A 16,249-nucleotide genomic window follows, 5' to 3' on the forward strand; every position below is an offset into this window, starting at 1 on the left:
ACTGTGGGAGGAAACCGGAGCCCCCGGAGGAAACCCACGCAGACACGGGGAGAACGTGCAAACTCCACACAGTCAATCGCCTGCGTCGGGAATTGAACCCGGGTCTCTGGCGCTGCGAGGCAGCAGTGCTAACCACTGTGCCACCGTGCCGCCCACAAGAGGTCGAGGGCAGGTAATAGGCCAGCACGGGGTGTCCAGGTGGATGCAGTGTGTTGGAGGTGGGCGAAGGGGTGAACATATTGTCAATTACCATGGCCCTTTCTTCAAGGGGAGCTGTTCACAGGTAGCGGTGACCCTGGCTGTTGCAATTGCCTTATGCTCAAATATGCTCCCAAACAAAACCCAGAATGTACTGGGTGCTCACACTTATGTTCACATTCAAATCATTCATTTAAATGATGAAAAATAGTGGACCCAGCTCTGATCTTTGTGGAAAACCACTGGTCACATGCCTCCAGTCTGAAAATCAGCCTTCCACCACCATCCTCATCTTCTACATCTGAGCCAGGTGTGTATTAAAATCGTGGGTTCTACCTACATTCCATTAGATCTAACCTTGCTAACCAGTTCCCCTTGAAGAACCTTGTCAAAGTGTTGTTGAGGGGTGTTTTACTGACGGAAGCCTGTGACAAAGGGTTTGCCACAAGGATTGGTGCTGGGACCTCTGATATTTGTAATTTATACAAATGATTTGATTGAAGGTGTGTATAGTGTGATTAGTAATTTTGCTGATGACACGAAAATTAATGGAGTTGTTAAAGGACAAAGCAGGATTAGATCACTTGGAAAATTGGGCAGAGAAATGGCTGATGGAATTTGATCTGGATAAGTGTGAGATGAGGTATTATGGGAGCTCAGCATCCTGGAGGGGCAACACCGGTGGATAAGGTGGTAAAGAAGGCATACAGCATACTTTCCTTCATTGATTGGAGCTTTGTATATAACAATTGGCAAGTTATGTTGCAGCTGTGTGAGACTTTCATTCGGCCACATTTGAAGTATCGTGTGCAGTTCTCGTTGCCACACTATAGAAAAGATCTGGACACTTTGGAGCAAAAGAAGCTGAACAGGATATTGCCTGGATTGTAGTTTAATAGTTGAAAGGAAGGGTTGGACAAACATAGATTGTTTTTGCAAGAGCGTCAGAGGCTGAGGGCGACTTGATAGATGTATGTAAAATTTAGAGAGGCATAGATATTCAGTATCTCCTTACCAGGATGGAAATGTCAAATATTTGGGGACATAGATTTAAGAGGAGAAGGGGAATGGTTAAAGGAAGTGTGAGAGGCAAATGTTTTATGCAGAAGGTGATCAATGTCTGGAATGCGTTGCTAGGGGATGTTTTAGAAAAATTTAACAATGTTTCAGAGTGTATTAGACAGACATTTGGACAGGTAGGGAATGGTGGGATATAAGTCAAATGTAGGCAGATGAGATTAGTTTAGAATGGCAACATGATGAGCACAGACATGGTTGTCCAAAGGACATGCTCATGTGTTCGATATATTTTTGATTGTGGACCAAGAAATTGTTTTAAAACTAAGAATTGCTGAAAGATCATTGCATGTTTTGAAATCAATTAACTCGATACATTGTCAGTTCTCTTTGCACAATCGCAGGTTCAGTTGAAGTGCAGTTTGCAGATGAGCTGCAGCTGTTGTGGTTGCAACTGGAGATTCAGTCTCTGTGATGATGCTATGGCTTGAAAAAGTAAATTCTATCCTTTTATTAGGACCAGACATTGAAACAATGGCACCAAGCGATCTGCTCCAAGCCAATTAAGTAAACAGCATGTGATGACTTGGGTTCTTTTCAAAGTTGGACCAATAGAAACAGCATGAATGGGTGGAGTCAGGCTCCCACAGATCCAGGGTTTTTGTTTAGCTTCCAGCAGTTTCTTGGGTCTTGAAGTTGTATGTGAAAGCTGTTATGTTTTCTCTCTGTCACAGCTATAAGTGGAGTTTGCGCTGATGCCAGAATTGTATATGAGATAAGCTATTTTATTGAATTTGCCTTTGCCAAAGATATGTTTATGGGATGTTACTACATTTGCATTAGTTGCTGTTTGGTAGTTGAATAATCTGGTATTCTATTAAGTTTTCCAATAGAGTTAATTTATTCGAATTCCTCGTCCTTTTGTTTGTGTTTTAACTACAGGGTAAGAATAAAGTGTATTTTACTTAAAGCCAAGTAGTGTAACCAATTTAATTTCATCTGGAACACAGCATCTTCCACTTGCTTTTATGTAAGAGAAACGTTAGGGTCTAGGCTACGTTCATGTTATATTTGAAGGGGGTTTGGTCTAGTCCATAACACCTCCAACAGTGGTTAGCACTGCTGCCTCACAGCGCCAGAGATCCGGGTTCAATTCCCGCCTCAGGCGACTGACTGTGTGGAGTTTGCACGTTCTCCCCGTGTCTGTGTGGGTTTCCTCCGGGTGCTCCGGTTTCCTCCCACAGTCCAAAGATGTGCAGGTCAGGTGAATTGGCCATGCTAAATTGCCCGTAGTGTTAGGTAAGGGGTAAATGTAGGGGTATGGGTGGGTTGCGCTTCGGCGGGTCGGTGTGGACTTGTTGGGCCGAAGGGCCTGTTTCCACACTGTAATGTAATCTAATCTAAAAAAAAAAATCTATATAACAGATTGGTCTGTGGACTAGTATCCATTTAATCAGAACAAAAGTCTTCTGCTGCTAAGAATTATGTGATTCGTTCTCAGCTATGTGAACAGCTTGTGGCTGTTGAGGGAGAAGTCATCAGACTTTCACCAGATCAGGAGATCTATGTTCTCTGCCGTAAAAGCCATTTTGCATGGGAATAAAATTGACTTATCTTCCCCTCAGCAGTTGAAAGCTGTGACTATTCTGAAACCTGTGTTTCTCCAGTAATGTAAGAAACGGGGCATGGTTATTGGTATTAAAGAAACTAGCGATATTTGAGCAGCTAACTACTGTGAAAAATCGGTATTTTCCTTAGCCACATAAGTGGCTGTGGCAGAGTTAAGCCATCATCTGTTGTAGAGTGCCATGCTTCAAGTGATCTGATGTAAGATGATGTTTGAGATCTTAATACCCTCTGGTCATATGCTAAGATGCTGCCATGGTATCATCAGCATTCTTCTTATTAGAACATAACACAGCTCAATCAGTTCTGATTTATAACCAACAACTTAATATGAAAGCACTAATGAAGTACCATTAATTAAAATGTTATTCATTTTGTATTTGAACAGGTTTAAACTTTCCATCATTCTCAGTGACCTGTTGCTGGATACATTAGGTTTCTAAATAGATATCGTATTTTCAGGAAGAACCACAGGTAGGGCTTCATACTCAAGCTTGCCTTTTTCCAACACCTTCAGCGATGCCCCATTCCTGGTCTGATCCATGACGAGCTGCAAGAATCCCTCTGCAATGTGTGAGGTCCTGTAAAAGTCAGATGGTTATCGTGAGCATTCATTCTGTTAGTTTAAAATATCCCACCATCAGAACACAAATCCATCCAGTGTGTTAAGGCAGCACACCACTAGGACTTCCACCCAATGTGGGAGGATCTAATTAATAGAGTCAAGAAAGGAGAAGCAGCCAATGTAGTATATTTACATTTCACTGTAAAGGTAACATAAGAGTTTGTGGGATTGTGGGCAATACTTTAACATGCATAAACAATTGGTTGATGATTCGGAAGGAAAAAGTTCATTTTCAAGTTGATAGTTTGTGTTATTTTGGGGGGCCACAATGATCAGTTCTAGGGCCTCAGCTATTTGCAATCTGTGCTAATGGATTTGGCAAAGAGACAGATAATTATATTTACATTTGCTAGCTATTCAAAGCTAGACAAAAATGTCAGCTGTGAGGAGGTCACAAAGTGATTGTAATAATGATTAAGCAAAATGAGATGCTTAAGCAGGTTAAATAATGTTGTGTAACAAAGTGACAGATAAATTATCAATTTATAAGTATGCACTTGTTCACTTTTTTCATTATTGTAGACAAGCAGAATATTTTAAAAGGCATGAAATTTGTAAAGGTTAATGTTCAGAGAAATGGTGTGTACTCATAAAAGGAAACCAATCTTTGATTCTTACACTGTATTAGTTCATTACTTATACAGAAAACTTTTAGTATTGCAATATAATATAGCATTCACAGTGATGTAGTGGACCCTACTACTCCATACTTTGAGGATGCATAAACTGATCCAAGGAAGAAAGGAATCAGACCTGTTCACCGCGAAACAGCAGAGAATTAGCATCAAACACTCCATTAAACAGAAACATGTGAAAATATGGAAACGCATTGGCATGGAAACAGGTTGTCTAATTCACATCAATATTTACCACTTATATGAAGAAATAGTCCTGATTACATTTGGCAGCATTTATTAAGTTTAAAATGTAACAGAAAACTAAGCAAGAAACTATCAGTCATAAATAACCTCTCTGAAAGCAAAAAATGCTGGCAATCACACCGACAGGTAGCAGGCATGGAGAGAGAGCAAGCCAACATTTTGAGTCTAGATGACTGTTCACCAGAGCTGAAGTGAAGTGTGAGCTGTGAAGGGGCAGCATTTATGTTATAGCGTGGGGGAGGGGAGTGCTTGAAGGAGAAAGGATGTTGATAGTTCAGGTAAAGTGATCGGAATGTGAGTGAGTATAAGTGCCAGACCGGTTGATCAGTCCCATTGGAGTTGGATGAGGGGAGAAAGGACATGGTGGCAGTGAATGTAACAAGCAAAGCTAAAGAAAGGGAAGGAATGGGAGTAGGTTCTCCATAATTAACCTCTCCATGGCAATGCTTCTACCAAGAGGGAGGCATGGTGTCTCAGTGATTAGCATTGCTACCGCACAGCGCCAGAGACCTGGGTTTGATTCCAGCCTCAGGCGACCCGCTGTGCGGCTTTTGCTCATTCTCCCCTTATCTCTGTGTGTTTCTGCAGGTGGCACTAGTTTCCTTCCTCAGTTCAAAGATGTACAGGTTAGGTGGATTGGTCAATTGCAATGCAGGATTACAGGGATGGGGTGAGTTTGCGTGTGATGCTCTTCAGAGGGTCAGTGTGGACTTGATGGGCCAATTGGGCTCACACTGTAGGGATTCTATGAAGAGGGTCCACTTGTCAACCAATCTGCACATTCTTCGCATTTGGTATAAATGTAGTTTTTCCTTTTCTTTGTTTTTCCTTGGGACTTGTCCTGATGAGTGTGAAACAAAATGTGTTGTTATTCAGCTATTCTCTGTATTTACGTGCTACAAAAGGACTGTTCAGATAAACGCTAGTCAGTGCACAGGAGTTATCCCGTGATCATCTTTAAAACAGTAGCAATGCTAATGTTTATATCCACTGAGGGGGCAGGCAGAGTCTCATTTTAACATCTCAGTTACTGATAGCAGAACAACCTGCTCTTATTGCTAAGCTGAAGTGACAGCGTAAATTGTTAGGATGAAGAGTTAGGCTTGGCTCATATTTTCAGAAAAGAGAAGGCTGTGGAGTAGGTGAAGGGGTTATAACAGAGGAAACTTCAAAAAAAATGTTTCGACTTGTATTGTAATCTAAAACTCAAGCTAACTGTGCTGGACAATGAGGATAACTGGAGATAACAGGAACTTTACAATGGGCTGTTATGTAAATGTTTTGTGAACGTAATTGTGCTGAGACATTCAGGTCTGCTAAGAGCTAACATTGCAGGAAATCTGTAACTACTGTTGCTTTCACATATGGACAAGACATTCAGGATTGGTCATGTACACAAATTATACGAATTAAGGCATACACTTGGAGCAGGTCTCTGAATGAAGCAGTCTAGGAAATCATTGATTTTCAGCAAGACTTCAAAGATTACACAAGGCTTTGTTTCCAGCACAAAACCCATCAGAGGCCCAGTACAGTTATTTCCGGTCTCTGGGAAACAGCTGTACATATATAGACATAGCTATAATGGAGACACTTAGAGCTCTGTAAAATGCAATTAACTTGTTAAGGACATAAACACATAACGCCAGCTGGCTGGGATGGAACACCTCTCAATGCCTTCACCACAGCTCCTGACCCATTCTTTGAAGTATTGCTGAAAATGAATGATTTCCTCGGCTGCTTCACACAGAGATCTTATCCAAGTGTGTGCCTTATTTCAAATTATCTGTGTATATAACCAATCCTGAATGTTTTGTCAATATTTGAAAGCAACAGTAGTAACTGATTTCCTACAATCTTAGGTCTCAGCAGACCTGAATGTCTCAGCATAATTACGTTCACAAATCGTTGACATAACAGCCCATTGTAAAACCTCATATCAGTTCCTGTTACCTTCAGCCTTGACCAGCATAGTTGACCTTGAGTTTTGGATTGCAACACCAGTTGAAACTTTTTTTAAAGTATATTTTTGGCAGTACAGACTTGATTGGCTGAAGAGTCTCTCCTGTTCTGAGTAATTCTATGGATTGTTAAACAGTCACTAGCAAATCCAGTGAGGAACACAGGAAAAACCAAGAGTGATTAGAATGTAGTCATCTTGTGACGGCGAGAGAATGGCTTGAGGTGAATGATATTTGAAGGGAAGTTACAGAAGTTGAATAATGTTGTGAGCTGAATCAGCTGACCAGTAGCTTTTGTGGAGGTTAAATATCTTTTCCTTTACTGTATATTATGTGTAAAATGAGCTTCCCCTGAAAATGTAATTTGCCCACCATGGATGTTTTCCAGAATCCTCAGGCAACACTTAAAATATTCATTGATAAACTATTGTTTAGGTTTTGAATTTTGAAAAGGATTTGTTAAATTGAGTAGATATGGAGAAATTTTTCCCTCTGCAGGGGAATTATTTAAAAACAGAGCAAAACCTTTTTGGAATACAGTTTAAAAATATTTCTTCGGGCAAATATTATTTGAAATTTTATTTTTTATTCCAAACAACTGTAGCTGATGGTGAACAATTGGATTTTTGAAGAGAAAGATAATTTGTTGCTGGGTGAGGTTGTCTGATGATGAGATGCAAAAGCATTTCAATGAAATTAATGTTGAGATTATCTATGATCTAACTGAGTAGTGAAACAGGTTCGGCATGCTGACTGATCTCTTTACAAACATTGAAGCATTCTGTTATTTAATGTAAGTGTGGGATGTTGGCATCACTGAACAGACCATTACATGTTGCCAATGTCTTTGAGAAAGGATAACCGACGGTATTGATAGTGCAAATTCAGCAGTGTTGTGAGTGTTATTTGCCTCACAGCAGCCTAACTCTGGATGTTGTTCAAGCCTTGCTGTATATGGATATTGAAGTTTCCTCTATACTAGACCGTAATGGACTGAATTGTCCACTAATTTTTCTTATGTGCAATTTTGATGCTCCAAAACATGAAGGAGATCATCATTATCAAAAGTAGATTGTTCAGGAAGGTACCAAGAATTTGTAATAACTTAACCGTAACGATCAGTTAACAGACCGTAGTCCTCTCTCACCTTCATGCACATTTTCTGTTCCAATGGCCCAACAGATGCCTTTACAGAACCTGAGCCTGTACTTCAATATTTGTTCCTGCTGTGTGAAATATCATAAGAACATAAAAACATCAAGGAGACATGTGCCATCTGCTTAACAGACATGTTCTGCTGTTCAATATAAACAGTGAAAATCTTCTAAATCAATGGAAATACCACCACCTGCATGTTTCACTCTAAGCTACTCACCATCCTGATTTGGAAATATATCACTGTTCCTTCAGTGTCGCTGAGTCTAAATCCTCGAATTCCTTCTCAAGTGGCTTTGAGGGTTGACGTAAAGATCATTGACTGCGGAGTTTAAGAAGGAGCTCACTAAACCTTCTCAAATGTCCCTAGGCAACTATGCCCAAATCCAATGAGCAAGTTAAAAAGTTGTCATGGTGTGAGATCAATAAAATTAAGGGAAATTATTGCTTGTCATCATCTGACATCCTTCTCTTATATATCTCTTTCCCCCATTCCCATTCTCCCAACAATCTCAGATCAAAGATGGAGGTACCAAGGATATAACCTAATTATCCTCAGCCTCAGCAATCTACCACAGGAGCACTCACTGTTGCAATCTATTGGGTCAAGGATATTATTAGAACCAATCTTTGCAGAGTCTTACTTTGATTTACATAATAAGGCCTTAAAAACATTCATCTCCAAACTCAACCACAATCCCAGTTTCAATAAGTGTTAATTAATGTGCTCACATGAAACCTAATTAAAATAAACAATATACAATTGACACATACCAGGTTTATACTGAGGCAGTTCTCCCAGTTTTGCTCATCAAATATCCTGCATTGTTACATACTATGTCCAATCTCTGAAGGTTTTCAAGAGTACTGCTGAAACATTATGGAAAAGACAGTGAATGGAGTTGATTAGCAAAGTTTGCAAAGTCTTCGACCAAGCATACCAACACTAAATATGTTCCTCAGAATGACTCATTCAGTTACTGAGTCCAAGAGAGATGCAGCAGAGATACAGACCCTTCAGTCCATCATATCTCTGCTGACCAACAAATACCAAACTATGTTAAATCCCATTTACCTGCACTTGGTCCATAACTTGCTTTGCTCTGGCATGTTAAATGCTCATTCAGATGCTTCTTAAATATTGCAAGAGAACTTGACTCCATCACCCTCTCAGCCAGTGCATTTCATATTTCCACCACCCTCTGAGTGGAACTTTCATTCCTCAGGTATTCTGTAAAACAATTTAAATTTTAGGCCTTTGATCCTAGATATCAAACCTACAGCTCAGCGAGCAAATCTACACCCTGGCCCTGGACACATCTGCCATGGGGAAGAGAATTTCATGATCTGCCCTGTTTTTGCCTCCTAAATCAGATCACTATCCTTAGCCTTCCCTGCTGCAGGGAAAATATTCCCATTATAATCAATCTCTCCTTATAATGAGATTTTCTATCCCAGTTGTCAGATGTTTCATTATCGAGGATGACCTAGACATGCAAACAATTGATGAATTTTCTCTGATCTTTGCCTTGGGAAATGTGGTTGACCAAGGCATAGACAGAACCTTTTCACCAAATCCTCACAATACTGAATCAGAATTTTTGGAGATTCTCATAGGAACCCTTCTATTGGTGGTGCGTGGAGTGGGGAAAATGCTCCCAGGATGCTTCCTGTTTCCCACAATCAACAACCATCAAAATCCTGAAATAAAAGCCACCTGTAGATTTGTAAAAATCGCCTCCTCTCCTCCATGCATACAACTGGAAGATGGAAATGGTGTGCAATGTCAAACCATTAGGGAACATCCTTGTTTCCCAGCAAGAGGCAACAGGCCTTAATCTTTTGACCAGAACTGGACAGACTGTGACAGCCATCATCAGGAGAACTGAGACACTAAACTAGGACATGTACTCACTCCTGGAGCACTAAACTAGTACCATGTGATCCAAGACCTACACAAGAAGCAGCGTCTGAGACCACAAGGGTCTAAACAAGGAACACTTGGACTGAAATCCTCCACCAGGAAAACTGAAACTCTGAAACCGAGGAAGACGGAAAATCAGTATTATTTGGTGCTGTGCACAGACTGAGTATCTCATTTCAGGGTTGATATTTGCTCTGAAGGCATGGTTTCTAAGTGCAAATTGTGTCCTTGTGCTCCTTTCTCAGTACATGGAAGGTGATCCTCAATGCTGTACTGATTTTATGTACTGCAATATGATTAAATATACTTACTAATGCCAACAAAGTAACTCCCATTCACACTCACTCCACCTGATTGTTACTCCCACTGGTTGCAGTAAAAGTGTCTGTTTAGAAACCAGTCAGATTGAACCAGTCAGTCAGATTGTGGCATGTTGTTAAAATTAGTGTGTGAATTGGTACCTTTCAGCTGATTTTTCAGACGTAACATCACATGGAAGGAACAAAGCATTTTCAGCTCCATAATCTTTCCAAAGGAAGGTTTTGTGGCTTCCCCTCTGGGTACACTGATATTCAACAGACTCACCTAAAGGAGTAAAGCATAGTTCAGTCCCAAAGGATCCTAAAGTAGACATACAGATTGGTCAATGCATCTGAGGGGAGCTTGGGTCCCATTTCAAAGCCTACTTCCAACTCTGACCAAACAAATGAAACTACACACTGAACTTCTTCTGATATTTACTGAATGCACTTGATGGACGATCCAGTTCATCCGGACCTCAGAGGGCACAGTGCAGAGATTCCCCTTTCTGGGGCATGAGCTCCTGGATTAAAATGAGTAAAGAATTCAGTTGACCCAAAGCTTCTTTCAAAAGCAACAGTAGATGAAGAAGATGTGTAGGTGTAACATCATTGTTTTAGTAAACCAGGAGCACAGCTTAATGCTTCATGCATGCGGGTTCAAATTGCATCAAGGTTATTGGTGGTGTTTGAAAGCTGTGAGAAGGTTTAGAGGGGATTTAAAGAAGGTTTTTTTGTTCACCCAGAGGATGGTGGGGATCCAGGTTGCACTGCCTGGGAAGGTAGTTGAGATGAGAAATCTCACAACATTGAACAAGTACATGAATGAGCTTTTAAAGTATTAGAACAAGTTATGAGACAAGTGCTGGAAAGTGGGATGAGTGTAGACTTAGAGTAATTTTTATCAGGGGAGATCTGATGGGCCTAAGGGCATCTTCTGTACTGTGTGAATCTGTGATTCTGTCATAGGAAAGCAAGTGGTCATGGGAAGGATGGGTGAAATATACAGATTAAAAGGTAGGAGGGCAGCAAGATAGGTCAGGAGTTGTTCGGGGTGGGGATCAGAAGCCAAGTCAGGTGATAGCACTGAGTCTGGTTTGGAAGCATGGGGAATGATTTGGATGAGGAGTGAAGAAGCTCAATGGGAAGGAATACGTTGGAATTTGGGATTGGAACAGGTTATTGGAGCGAGAAACGTTGGGTAGAGGGTTTATCAGTCAATATGCCAGAGTGTTAGTTGATTGTTGAGGACTACTCAGGTCGTGTTGGGAGTAGGACTGCCAGGCTTGTAGTTGGATGTCAAGGGGGATGTTGGTTGGGTGGTCACTGTGAATGATTGGGGTTTAGTTGTATTTTTCTCCTGGAGTTTTAAGACTTTTTGCTGTCAAACATTTCCTGGGTAACCATCCAATCATGTAATTTGCCAGAACCAAACTCTCCAGCTTGAAATCAGAGCTTTTTGTGGGTATGTGAGTACTGCTAGCTAGGCCAGCCTGCTTCTATTTGTGCTTGAGAAGGTAGTGGTGAGTGACCTATCTTGCTGCCCTCCTTTCTTGAATCGCTGTCATGCACCTTCTGTGGTTTAACCCACAATGGCATTAGGGAGTGCATTGCAGGATTTTGAATCAAAGATAGTGAAGGAATGGTGATATATTTTCAAATCAGCATGTGAGTGTCTTAGAGGGCAAATTTCAAGTGCGGTGTTCCCATGTATCTGCTGCCCTTATCCTTCTAGGTTTATAGGTTTAGAAGGATCTTTGATGAACTTCTGCAGTGTATCTTATTTGTAGCACACACAGCTGCTTCTGAGCATTGGTGGTGGGTGGAGTTGATGCTTGTGGATGTGCTGCCAATCAATGGGCTGCTTTGTCCTGGATGGTGTCGAGCTTCTTGAGTGTTGCTGGAGCTGCACCCATCCAGGCCAGTTGGGAGTATTCCATCACACTCCTGATTTGTGCCTTGTAGATGCTTCGGGGATTCAAGAGGTGAGTTACTCACCATAGTATTCATAACTTCTGATCTGCTCTTGTCGGCATTGTGTTTAAGTAGCAGGTCCAGTTGACTTTCTGGTCAATGTTAATCCCAACGATAGTGGGGGGATTCAGTGATGGTAACACGACAGAAAGTCAAGGAGCAGTTTGTTCTCAGTGACGGTCATAATGTAGCATTTGTGTGGCACAAACATTACTTCCGGCTTCGGCGGAAGTGGGTATTGCAGATGCTGGAAATTAGAGTCAAGATTAGAGTGGTGCTGGAAAAGCACAGCAGGTCAGAAGCAGGAAAATCGACAAGGTGGCAGGAGGGAAGATGGTTTGTTGGAGGATGTGGACCTTACCAGGTAGTCGCGGAGGGAACGGTGTTTGCTGAAAGTGGATAGGGGTGGTGAGGGAAACATATCCCTGGTGGTAGAGTCCATTTGAAGGTGGCGGAAATGTCAGCGGATGATGTGATTTATGCGGAGGTTGGTGGGGTAGATGGTGAGGACCTGGGGGGGTTCTATCCTTGTTGCGGTTAGAGGGGTTGGGGTTCGAGGGTGGTGGTGCGGGACATGGATGAGATGCATTGGAGGAAATCTTCAACTATGTGCGAGGAGAAATTGTGGTCTTTAAAGAAGGAGGCCATCTGGTGTGCTCTGTGGTGGAACTGGTCCTCCTGGGAGCAGATGCTGTGGAGGTGGAGGAATTGGGATTCTAGGATAACATTTTTACAGGAGGCAGGGTGGGAGGAGGTGTAATCCAGGTAGCTCTGGGAGTCGGTGGGTTTGTAAAAAATGTCAGTGTTGAGTCAGTCATCGTTGATGGAGATGGAAAGGTCCATGAAGGGGACAAAGAGACAGACATAGCTGGGGCCCATGCGGGTGCCCGTGGCTACCCCTTTCATCTGAAGGAAGTGAGAGGATTGGAAGGAAACATTTTTGAGGGCGAGGACCAGTTCAGCCAAACGAATAAGTGTGTTAATGGAAGGGTACAGGTGGGGACATTGGGAGAGGAAGAAATGGAGGAGGAAACGGAGGAAATTAGTGGAGGCCCTGGTCATGGTGGATGGAGGTGCACAGGGACTGGATGTCCATGGTGAAGATGAGGCATTTGGGGCCAGGGAAATGGAAGTCTTGGAGGAGGTGGAGGGCGTGGGTGGTGTCCCAAATGTATGTGGGGAGTTCCTGGACCAGGGTGGGGGGGATAGGACAGTATTGAGGTAGATGGAGATGAATTTGGTGGTGCAGGAGCAGGCTGAGATGATGGGTTGGCCGGGGTAGTCAGGCTTGTGGATCTTGGGTAGGAGGTACAATCGGGCGGTGCAGGGTTCCTGAATTCATTACTTGCCACTTGTCAATCCAAGCCTGGATATCATCCAGCTCTTATTGCATTTACAGATGGACTGCTTTAATATCTGAGGTGTCTTGAATGGCACTGAACGTTGTGCAATCATGAATGAATGGTTTTAATGTCACATGTATTTTCTGGCAAGAAAGACAATAAAATCCAGTGAAAAGCTTTTCCACTATCACCATGATCCTGCACCATTTTTACAGTTTTCAGAATAAGAAAAATAGAAAGCTATATATCAGTACTGAGCCAGCTCATCTTCAAAGAACATCCCCATTTCTGACCTTATCACAGAGGGAAGGCCAATATGAAGCAGCTGACGATGGTTGGGCTAGAACATCTCCAACATGTTCAATAAGGGTCCTCTTGTGGTGCAGTGATTGTATTTCTTCTCCTGAACCGAGAACCCAGGTTAAAGTCCCAGCTGCTTTAAAGGTGTGTCATAACATCTGTGAACAGTTTGATTGGGGAAATTGGGAGCAAGATATTAAAGCATGTATTCTGTATGATTGTTTGCTGACATTAAATCTACGATGTGTTGGTGCTGGTGTTGAACTGGTGTGGACAAAGTCAGAAATCACACAATACCAGATTAGTTCACCTGACGAAGGAGCATCACTCTGAAAGTTTGTGATTTCATATAAACCTTTTGGACTATAACCCAATGTTGAGTGACATCTGATTAAATCTATGAACTAGCATTATTTCTTCTGCTGTTGCTTTTCATAGTTATTTATTCTTAATATGACAAAGCAATGTTATATAGAGAGGAAGAAAACTATGATAATTGTGTGATGATGATGAGTGACAGCGACTAGCAGCAAACCAACCAAGCTTTCAATAAAAAAAGAACTGAGATAAGAACATTCCTCCTGACGTGATCATATGATCACCACTTTGGGAACATTATATCAAAGTTGAATTCTTAATTTTGTTAACAATTATTTTAAATGTGCATATAATTGCTGAATTGAATATATGTGAGTCTGTGTGATTATCTGTTTGGGATTGGGAGAAAGAGAGGACTGCAATGCTGTAGATCAGAGTTGTGTGTGTGGTGCTGGAAAAGCGCAGCAGATCTGGCAGCATCCAAGGAGCAGGACAATTGACATTTCACGCATATGCCCTTCATCAGGAATCAGGCTTGTGGGCCAGGGAGGCTGACAGATAATGGGAGGGCGGTGGAGCTGGTGGGAAGGCAGCTGAGAATGCAATAGGGAGATGAAGGTGGGGGGAAGGTGATAGGTCTGAGAGGAGGGTGGAATGGATGGGTTGGAATGTTAATGGAAAGTTCAAGAGGGCAGTGTTGAGTTAGAGGCTTGGGACTGGGATAAGGTGGGCGGAGGGGAAATGAGGAAACTGGTGAAATTCACATTAATCCCATGTGGTTGCAGGGTCCCAAGGCAGAGGATGAGGTGTTCCTCCTCCAGGTATTGGGTGGTTAGGGTTTGGCGATGGAGGAGGCCCAGGACCTGCACATCCTTGATGGATTCATAGGGGAAGTTGAAGTGTTCAGTCATGGGACGGTGGGGTTGGTGGGTGTGCATGTCCCAGAGATGTTCTCTAAAATGATCCACAAGTTGACATTCTGTCTCCCCGATGTAGAGGAGAACACATCAGGCGCAATGGATACAGTAGATGACATTTGTGGAGGCACAGGTAAATTTCTGTCGGATGTAGAAGGATCCTTTGGGACCTTAGACAGAGGTGAGGGGCCGGTGTGTCCGCAGGTTTTGCAATTCTTGCAGTGACAGGGGAAGGTGCCGGGAGTGGGGTGTGGGCTGGTCGGGACATGGATCTGACAAGGCAGTTGTAGAGGGAATGGTCTGTCTGAAACGCAATTGGGGTGGGAGGGAAATATATCCCTAATAGTGGGGTCTGTTTGTAGGTGGCGGATGTGGCATAGGATGATACGATGCATATGGAGATTGGTTGGGTGAAAAGTGAGGACCAGGGGTGTTCTGTCCTTGTTGCGTTGGGAGGAGTGGGGTTCAAGGGCAGAGGTGCAGGGAGTGGAGGAGATGCACTGGAGGGCATTGTCGACCATGTGGGAGGGGAAATTGCTGCCTTTGAAGAAGGCCATGTGTGATTTTCTATGGTGGATTTGGTCATCCTGGGAACATTTGCGGCAGAGGCAGAAGAATTGGGAATAAGGAATGGCGTGTTTACAGGAGGTAGGGTGGGAGGAGGTGTAGTCCAGATGGCTGTGGGAGTCGGTGGGCTTGTAGAAGTTAGTCGGTCACCGTAGATGGAGATGGAGAGGTCCAGGAAGGGGAGGGAGATGTCCGAGATGAGCTGAATTTGAGGTCTGGGTGAAAGGTGTTAGTGAAGTTGATGAACTGTTCAACCTCCTCGTGGGAGCACGAGGTAGCACTGATACAGTCATCGATATAGCAGAGTAAAAGGTCGGGGATGGGACCTCCATACACATCACATCACCCTCCGCCTCTTCTGCCACCTAAAAACAGACCCCACCACTAGGAATATGTTTCCTTCCCACCCCTATTAGCGTTTCGGAGAGACCATTCCCTCCACGACCCCCTTGTCAGATCCATGCCCCCCATCAGCCCGCCCCCTATCAGCCCACACCCCACTCCCAGCACCTTCCCCTGCCACTACAAGAATCGCAAAACCTGCACCCACACCTCCCCCTCTCCTCCATCCTATGCCCCAAGGGTCCTTCTACATCTGACAGTGATTTACCTGTATCTCCACCAATGTCATCTACTAAATCCGTTGCACCCAACGTGGTCTCCTCTCCACCGGGGAGACAGGACACCAACTTGCAGACCATTTTCGAGAACATCTCTGGGACACCTGCAACAACCAACCCCTCCTCTCCAACCTATCACTTTCTCCACCCCCACTTTCAATTACCTATTGCATTCTCAGCTACCTTCATCCCAGCCCCACTACCCTCCCACTTATCTCTCAGCCTCCCTGGCCCACAAGCCTCATTCCTGATGAAGGGTTTATGCCCGAAACGTCGAGTCTGCTGCTCCTCGGATGCTGCCTGACCGACTGTGCTTTTCCAGCACCACACTCTCGATTCTATTTGGGGTTGGATTTCTTTGGAAAATGGGAGATTTTGGGTCAAGTCTTGCAGCAGATATGGAATATACCTTTAAAGGACATGCTCGTGATCTCAGCACTGTTTTTGCATGTGGCCTTTTGATGTAAAGATCTCAGGCTCCATCTTGCAGAGGTCTGTCCTCTTACAGCATAACAAGCTGAGTG

Source organism: Chiloscyllium plagiosum, unplaced genomic scaffold (assembly GCF_037043375.1).
Source record: "Chiloscyllium plagiosum isolate Xiang-an unplaced genomic scaffold, Cpla_swu_hap1 HiC_scaffold_16, whole genome shotgun sequence".
NCBI lineage: Eukaryota > Metazoa > Chordata > Chondrichthyes > Orectolobiformes > Hemiscylliidae > Chiloscyllium > Chiloscyllium plagiosum.